Source organism: Rhincodon typus, unplaced genomic scaffold, assembly GCF_021869965.1.
Source record: "Rhincodon typus isolate 14 unplaced genomic scaffold, sRhiTyp1.1 hic_rhity00006922, whole genome shotgun sequence".
NCBI classification, from domain to species: Eukaryota; Metazoa; Chordata; class Chondrichthyes; order Orectolobiformes; family Rhincodontidae; genus Rhincodon; species Rhincodon typus.
Genome location: NW_025972560.1, coordinates 1 through 9,634, shown reverse-complemented (window position 1 = coordinate 9,634; position 9,634 = coordinate 1). Strand labels below are relative to the sequence as shown.

Genomic DNA, 9,634 nt, shown 5'->3' with positions numbered 1-9,634 from the left:
CCTACCCTTCATGAACCCATGCTGGGTGTTCCCAATGGGACAATTTATATCCAGATGTCTTGCTATTTCTTCCTTAATGATCGATGCAAGCATTTTCCCCACTGCCGAAGTTAAGCTAACTGGCCTCAAGTTACCTGCTTTTTGTCTACTTCCTTTCTTAAACAGTGACGTCACATTGGCTGTTTTTCAATCTGTGGGAACCACCCCAGAGTCTAGTGAATTTTGATAAATAATTACTCGTGCATTTGCTACGTCTCCCATCACCTCTTTTAGTATCCTGGGATGCTTTTCATCAGGGCCAAGAGACATGTCTACTGTTAGCCCCATTACCTTGCCCAGCACTGCCTCCTTAGTGATAATGATAATCTCTATCAGAATCAGTGAGAGTTTCACATCAGAGGTGAATTAAATGGGAAGAAGCACTGAAATCCATTGCTTTCATCAGCTCAGAAACAGTACTACAAAAATGCTCTTTATTGAAACGTGCAGGTGTTATTGGCGATGTAACGGATTGGATGCAAAAAGGTTAGTTCCCTTCTGGAGCCGTCTAGGAACGGAGTGTCTAATATCAGAATGTAGGTCGCACATTTAAGGTAGAGTCGAGGTAAAATTTATTCTCTCAGATGGTTGTGAATCAGTGGATTTCTTTACAGAAGAGGGTTGTCGAAGCTGGGCCACTAAGTATATCTAAGGCTGAGATCGAAAGATTTTTAGCAGCAAGGGTATCAAAGGTTACGAAGAAATCCAAGAAAGTGCAGTTCAGGATTATCAGATCAGGATTATCCGCTCATTTAATAGCGGAGCAGACTTGATGGGCTGAGTTGTCTCTTTCTACTCCTAAAATGTATGATGTTAATGCAAGGCTGCAAAACTGACTGGAGAAAAATTCGCCAACTTAAAAATGTGTGGATCCCATCGGGGCACTGAACCGAAGTTAGATGTGCAAAGGGCAGCAAACAAAGGGGCAGTCATTGTGGTTGGTTGTTCCGGATGAATCTGTATGCCAGGGTAAGCAGGAAAAACCAGTCTTCAGTGCCCACATTGAGCCTGGCTCCATTAGGCCTACAGTCAACTCTCACAAACCACCGTTGCCCTTCACTTTTCCTGACCTCCCCTCTGTTCTTGTCTTAAACAAATTGCACGTCAGGCAATTGCAGCTGACATTGCTGATGCAGAACTGTAATATAGATTGAAGCGATACTGACTGGTCCACGACATAATTCTGCTTCTAAAGATCAGTCAATATTTCATAGTTATTATTGTAAATTTTAACCACGAACACGCCATGGCAGTGAAGGCACTGAATCCTAATCAGTAAACTACTCGGGAAGACTTCGATCTGTATCACCCTGGTCACTGCCTGATTCAGCATTGCATCTCTCATCCTTCTGCATATGATCCTCTCGGCTCCATCTCGGTTTTGTCGCATTATCTTGGTTTATAATGCACAGACTATCCTGTTATCTATTACATTGCAGTTTCTAATGCATGAAACCCTGCCTTACAGGGCACAGTCTTCGCTCTGTAGCGCAGTATTGAAAGCAATGGTCTTCTAAAGCACCGGTCATGAGTTTACTTCTAACTGGAGGATATGAGAATGTTTGTACAACTGCCGCATTCAATATCCAAAGGAGCACTTTCATATCGTCTGAAATTTTGCCAATGTCATGTCCTCCACAGGCCAGCAGTTAGGTGAGGTGAGGTATTATAAACTGCAGATTGACAAGGAAACAATGGGGGACCAACCGAGAGGGGAGTGGCCGAATGCTTTTTTTCTTTGCTGTAATCAGATTCTGGTTTTGAAGTTTGAAATTGGACAATATAACCCAAATGGGTGAAATCCTACTTTCTGGGCGCTGGTGTCTGCTGAGGCCTTTGTCACCTTCTGGGAAATATGTCTGTGTGTTACCTTCTGGGGGTGAAAATGTGGTCCAGTTCCCCAAGGAAACGTGAACATCTCAAACGGCCGGTCCATCGCCTCGTAGCGCACAAGGCTATGGGCCAAGGCTGGAAACTGGGATGTTGAGCCTCCTTCCGTATTGTAAAAACACGATGATTCAATCACTTTGGAGGAGAAACAACTGTCGGAGAAAGAAAAAAATCCAGAAGTTCTGTCATTAGGAAACGATGCGCGATGCCCTTCCACCGTCCCTGGTGGTCTCGTGGTTAGAATTTCGGCGCTTTCACCGGCGCGGCCCAGCTTCGATTCCCAGTCAGGAAATCAAGTTTTATTGTTCCTGATGGTGACAACAGCAAAAGCAATGCGGCTCTGTCCGCAATCCTGCAATGTCAGTTAATGCCCCCGAGAACATCAGAGTCCATACGACAGCCACTGAAAGAGGGGAAAGGTACCTTAGCCGTCACTGCGCAGTCAGGCTATTCTATTGTGTTGTGTTGTTAACAGGGACATCAGCAGTAAGAGTAACATTCACAAGATGAACAACCAGCAAAGATAATCACCTTCGCTACTTCAATTCAATAGTCTCCCTTTTGTGACGCGGTGAGTTTCACTGCCATTTGTCGTCAGGAAGCTAAAATTCATCCTATCGAGTCTGCTCAGCCATTCAATGAGATCGCTGCTGATCTGATAAATGTCAACTCCGCTTTCCTGCTTTCCCTCCGTAACCTGAGGTAAACTCGAGCCTAATCACAATATCATATATTACCGATATTTTTCGGAAGTTTAGATTACTTCAGTGACCTGTACATGTTTGCATGAAATTGAATAATACGAAACAAGCAAACAAAAAAGCCCTTCCCGCAATTCAACCCAGTGCGGGGTCAGCCATATGACAAAAGTAAGAAAGCGAAAACATTACCTCCATTTCTCCCAGCACAGATTTCTCTCTTGACGAGTTGAATATTTGCAGCATTTTTCTTTATAATTGTGACATTTTCACGGACAAATCCTCCCTTAATCCACAAACATCATAGCCAAAAACTATTTTGCCTCAGATTAAAATTGCTGAATATCTTTTCATACAGCTTGATGCCCCAATAATCCCTGCTCCATGTCAATAAACGCTGCTCCGGGTGAGGTTGGAGCTCACAGCCTCGGCATTTCACGCGCCTCTATACCGTCATAGAAGGACCGTGCGCTCACCGATTGCGTCACTTCTATCTGTATCACCCTGGTCACAGTCTGATTCAGCATTGCATTCTCTCATCTTTCTGCACATCATCCCCGCGGCTCTATCTCGGTTTTGTCACAATGTCTTGGCTCATAATGCACAGACTATCTCGTCAGCTATTATCACAGCGTATGTCCGCACGCTCATTGCCATCCCCATTTCCGGTTGTATCTTCGTGGCTGGGCCACTGAGTTTCTCTGGTTCCGGGCCTGGGAACTGGGATTCTATGGTCATCTGCAGCAATGGTTACTTCCTTGTGTGAAGGAACTGGTGAAGTATCCGATGTTAAACTAGATTGCTATTGAAAGATACATTTCAACAAGTGCCTGCACTATCCTCCGAGTCTTTGATATTTTTTTTAGAAATCTATCAATCTCGGTCTTCAACATACTCATTGATGGAATCTCCACAGTCTCTGGTAGCATTGTAATTACAGATTCCAGCCCTCTGTTAATCCCCACATTACAGTGCGCTGCTTGGAAAGAATTCCTATTGTGGATCTGGAGCTGTTCCCAGCATATCCTCTGCTACTGTAGTTATTGCTCATTATAAGCCAGCGGTTTTACGTGATGCCGTGATCGTATAGTGGTTAGTACTCTGCGTTGTGGCCGCAGCAACCTCGGTTCGAATCCGAGTCACGGCAGTGAGTGTTTGCTGCAACTCTTTTTTATTCCTTGTGACACGGGCTACAACAATGCGGCAAGTATCAAACATTTTTACTTGAAAATATTCTTTGAGGTGGTGACAATCATCTCTCAGCCCCCACTCTCTCACATATCTGCATTTGATGTATCAGAATTCAAACCCACCACTTGGAGATTTCTCTCCCACCCACAATCACTAACCCTCCTTTACGTGCCTCCTTCCACTTCACTGAGGCACTGCACAATCTAACATCCATTTTTACATTGACAGCGTTCATTCTGTCTTGTTGCGGTCAGTGTTGCTGTGTGAACATGGCCTGTCTCACCACCGGGAACTTTAAACCAGACGAAATATTTAGATACTGGGACAGTGAGATCAAGACTCATGTCGCAGCTTTTACTGACATGGACCAATGATTATTGGAACATCAGACTTAGGAAAACGACACATGGCAATAATGAGCAAAACAGACTTCATTCGAAAAGACCAGTTTCTGTGGCTTTCTGCATCATTTATTGCATTTGTTGATTCGGCTATAGCAAGAGTATTGTGTGCAGTTCTCTAATTCACGTTATTGTGGGATGTGATAGCACCAGAAACGGTGCAGAAGAAATTTACCAGGACATTGTCTAGGCTGAAGAGTTTCCATTATGAAGACAGATCGAATAGACTGTGGTCGTTTTCCTCAGAGCAGAGGAGATGTACAAAATAATGAATGATATTGATAGGGTAGACTCATGTAAATGCTTCCCCTTGATGGAGGGATCACCAGGGGCCATAGATTTAATGTAAGAGGAAGGAAGTTTTGAGTAAATTTGCGGAAAAACGCTTTCAACCAGAGGATGTTTGGAATCTGGAAGCCACTGCCTGCAAGTGTCCAAGAGGCAGATATCCTGATGACTTTAAGAAGCATTCAGATGTGAATTTGTGATGCTATGGCATTGATGGCTATGGGCTAAGCAATAGAAAGAGAATTTGGATAGTTAAGCGATTTTATTTGATTGGTGCACACGTAAAGGGCTTAAGGGGCATTTACACTCGAGGTCCTCAGCACTGTAGTGGTTAGTATCCTTGCCTATCACGTGGGAGACTAGCGTTCGATTCCCTACCGGGCCAGATCCAACAATTTTTGGGGCCTTTCAGCAAAAAGGAGCCAGCTTCAGCTGATGTCTGCGTGGAGTATGCACATTCTCACCATGTCTGCGTCTGAGTGCTTCAGTTTCTTCCCACGGTCTGAACTTATGCAGGCGAAGTGAATTGAACACATAGAACATAGAAGAGTACAGCACAGGCCCTTCGGCCCACGATGTTGTGCCGAACTATTATCCTGCTCTAAGATCAAACTACCCTGCATACTCTATATTTTAAAATCATCCATGCACCTGTCCAAGACTCGCTTAAATGTCCCGAATGTATCTGACTCGACTACCACCGCCGACAGTGCATTCCACGCATCCACCATTCTCTGTGTAAAGAACCTACCTCTGACATCTCCACTATATCTTCCTCCAATCACCCTAAAAGTGTGCCCCCTCATTATAGTCACTTCCACTTTGGGAAAAGGTCTCTGGGTATCCACACTATCTATGCCTCTCATCATCTTATATACCTCTATCAAGTCACAGCTCATCCTTCTTCACTCCAAAGAGAAAAGCCCTCGCTCCCTCAACCTTTCCTCATAAGACCTGGCCTCCAGTCCAGGCAGCAACCTGGTAAATCTCCTCTGCACCCTCTCTAAAGCTTTCACATCCTTTCTATAATGAGGCGATCAGAGCTGAACACAATATTCCAAGTGTGGTCCAACCAGGGTTTTAAGTAACTGAAGCATAACCTTGCAGCTCTTAAACTCAATTCCCTTGCCAATGAAAGCCAACGCACCATACACCTTCTTAACAACCCTATTAACTTGGGTAGCAACTTTGAGGGGTCTATTGATGTGGACCCCAAGATCCCTCTGTTCCTCCACATTAATCCTGCAATTTACCCGACATTCCGCATTTAAATTCGACCTTCCAAAATGAATCACTTCACACTTTTCCAGGTTGAATTCCATCTGACACTTCTTTGCCCAGCTTTGCATCTTGTCAATGTCCCGTTGCAACCTCCAATAGCCCTTCACATTATCCTCCATGCCACCAACTATCGTGTCATCATCACACTTACTAACCCACTCTTACACTTCCTCATCCAAGTCATTTATAAAGATCACAAAGAGCAGCGTTCCCAGAACAGATTCTTTCAGAACATCACTGATCGCCAAGCTCCAGGCTGAATAATTTCCATCTATTGCAACCCTCTGGCTTCTAGTGGACAGCCAATTCTGTATCCAGACAGCCAAATTTCCATGAATCCCATGTCTCCTAACTTTCTGGATGAGCCCACCTTGGGGAAACTAATCAAATGCTTATCTAAAATCCATATGCACCACATCCATTGCTCGATCTTCATCAATGTAATTTGCCACATCCTCAAAGAATTCAATAAGACTTGTGAGGCATGGCCTGCCCCTCACAAAGCCACATTGACTATTTCTAATCAAATTGTGCTTGTCCAAATAATCATAAATACTGTCTCTCAGAATCCTCTCCAATAATTTGCCCACCACAGAATGACTGACTGTTCTGTAGTTCCCAGGATTATCCCTATTCCCTTTCTTGAACAAGGGAATAACATTTGCCACCCTCCAATCATCTGGTATTACTCCAGTGGACAGTGAGAACGCAAAAACCATCACCAAACTTTCTCTTCCCTCGCTTCTCGGAGCAATCTTGGGCATATCCTGTGTGGCCCAGGGGACTTTTCTATCCTCATGTTTTTCAAAATTTGTAGCACATCCTCCTTCCTAACATCAACCTGTTCGAGCGTATCTGCCTTTTTCATGCTATCCTCACAAACGTTAAGGTCCCGCTATCCCTGATAGGCACTATCGTTACTCTGACCATCCCCTTGTTCCTCACGTAAGTATAGAATGCCTTGGGATTTTCCTAAATCCTACCTGCCATACCCGCCTTCTTGCTCTCCTAAGTCCATTCTTCAGTTCCTTCCTGGCTACCTTGTCGACCTCTAGAGCTCAGTCCGATCCTTGTTTCCTTAACTTTAAGTAAGCTTCCTTCTTCCTCTTGACTAGATGTTCCACATGTCTCGTCATCCAAGGTTTCTTCACCTTACCATCCTTTCTTTGCCTCAGTGGGACAAACCTATCCAGTAGCTGTAGCAAGTGCTCCCTAAACAACCTTCACATTTCTGTCATGCATTTCTCTGAGAACATCTGTTCCCAAACTCCACGCCAAAGTACTTGCCTGACAGCATTGTAATCCCCCCTCCCCCAAAAGTGAAATAACATACCTGGGCTCATCGAGGAGTTGTACCCAGGACCTCTCGCATGTTAACACTGCATAGTACCCTATGCAAGGGTCATACCACTAATCCAACAAGCCTTTACTGTTTTTGGCTTCATATAATTCATATAATTGCTATGGGAAATTGCCCCGTTGTGTGCGGGGATGTGCAGGCCAGGTTGGTAAGCCATGCTAAATGCAGGTTTATGAGAATTAGCGGGTGTCACGATTTCATACTTGGCTCTGGACGAGAATGGTCACCGTTTCGTATCGGGCTCTGGGGTATAATGTTCACTCTTTTATGTTGGGCTCTGCGAAAGAATGTTTACTGTTTTGTATCGGACTCTGGGAGAAAGTTCACTGGTTTATACTGGGCTGCGGGGGAGAGTGGTCACGGTCTAACATCAGGCACTGGGGCCGAATGTTCACTGTTGTACATCGGGCTCTGGGGAGATTAGTCACTGGTTTATATCGATCCCCATTCTACTCCTCCTATACTTTCACGGGTGTGATATGTGCTGCAACAAATACCTGCAGCCCTTCAATCAAAACAAAAATGAATGGCAAGCTGAACGTATCTTTTAGACTCAGTGACCAACAAAGGCTTTGTGTCTGTGAGAATGTATATTCCGATAAAGAAAATACGAGCTCTACGACATTTCTGGGATTTAAAAATTCACGTTGGAATATGATTCGGTCCCTTGTTCAAACCAGAATAACTTTCCGGTGTAAGTGTAACATGATCAGCACCGGACTGCAGGTAAAATGCGCAAAGCCGAGTGAGCCGCGCACGAGATAATACCGTGCAACATACTTACAGTTATTAAGCCTGTGATGCAAAATAAGTGGTTCCGAAAAAAAATCCTTCGTCTCGAATGGTAAGCAGATTTAGAATCCGAGAACGGCATATCCCATTGCGAAATTGTTACACAGGCAGTCCAGGCACGAACAACATTATCATAATTCCTTTCACTTTCCCTGTCTTTCTGCTTCGCCGGTCAGTATTCCGGCGAAGATTTCCACTTCTGGGCAAGAGCAAATACCAGAGGTCACACGACACCATGTCATACGAGCGATTGTCTCAAAAATGATTTTTGCGATGTTGCTGCCGGAAGACGACGAAAGTGAAGGCACCGGTAAGGGCTTCGAGGAAGCCTATCCTCCTCATCCATTTTCTTAGCTGCTCGGCTATGCCGAGCTACAATATCAATTTCCCACCAGATGCCAATACCCTGGGACATTTCCAAACTGCTCCTCCAAATACCCTGGAGGTTTAATCCAACTCCACTTACCGGAAACTGCTCAAGTCAGGAAATGAAAAGAATAAGAGTAAGAATGACCCACGAAAAGTGAACGCGAGCTATCACAGTCTCGATTAGATGAGGTTTCCCTTCTGATCAACAATGTGGGTGTGCCTGCACCGCAATGATTGCAGCAGATCAAGAAGGTGGCTCATCAGCTCCCTTCTCCAGAACAGAAATGAAGGAAATGGGAGGAATTTCACAGAGCAATACCCTCCTTTTCGCCAGAAAAGGCAAATAACTTGAAGTAGACTCAATGCAGGATTTTGTTTCACACCAGCGGCAAAATAACGATCTGCATTCACTTTCAACGAATAGGGTGAGCAACACAACTTGCCTGGGACATGGCGTAGCAGCGCAGCCTGCTTGTTCCCACTATCATGCTGGGGGCATTCCGCATGTGATAACCACTGCACCATGGGAACATGCCGTGGAAGCTGACCCGATGGAGGCTGTTGTGCTGTCCCACGTCAAAGATTACTTTGGGCAAAATCTTCGGTATAACAGGTAGTCACAGTGGGATGCAAACGCACACCTTTTCAGAGATTGGAACCTGAATCCAGCAGCTTAGACCGCCTGGCCATATCACCACACCATGGTCTCAGAGCTCACATATGACATTCCCCAATGATGCGACTGCACACAACTGATACAAAGGCACCGGGAAATTCTTGCGAGGAACTCCATCCTTCTTGTCCATTTTCTTTGCTGCTCAGTAATGCCCAGCTACAATATCAGTTTCGCACCAGATGCCGATAGCCCTGCAATCAAAACCAATATCGACGCAAAGCTGAACGCATCTTGTGAGATTCGGTTGAGCAACAAGTATAATGTGCCTGTGCGGAAGTATATTATGCTTCGATAAAGAACACATGACTGCACCATATTTCCGGGTTCACCCACATCACTTCTGTCACACACTGAAAACTCACAATTTTTCCCCTCTGTTACCGAGAATGAAGATTTTGTTGAATAAACCCACACGGTCACAAAAGAAGATAATTTTCCTTGTGAATTGGGTAATGTTCAGGGAGACTACATTGATGCTTTCCGTGGTATCCTCAGAATTAGGTAATTCTGCTTCAGCTCCATTTGACATGGAGCCGCCCAGGAAGTGACCATTCTCATTCTGTGACTCTGAACAGTCTTGTTGGTGCAGGATTGGAGTTGGGTTTGCCCCTTTAAAAGTCTTGTCATTTATTATACAAGCGGCTGCACC

General features: G+C 44.7%; 1 non-coding gene across 1 annotated transcript; it reads left to right on the top strand.

The window, feature by feature from the left end:
* The first annotated feature begins 3,702 nt into the window (after positions 1-3,702).
* On the top strand, positions 3,703-3,774 carry trnah-gug. The gene has a single exon. It is a non-coding gene; the product is annotated as a tRNA-His (tRNA).
* Positions 3,775-9,634: the final 5,860 nt, after the last annotated feature.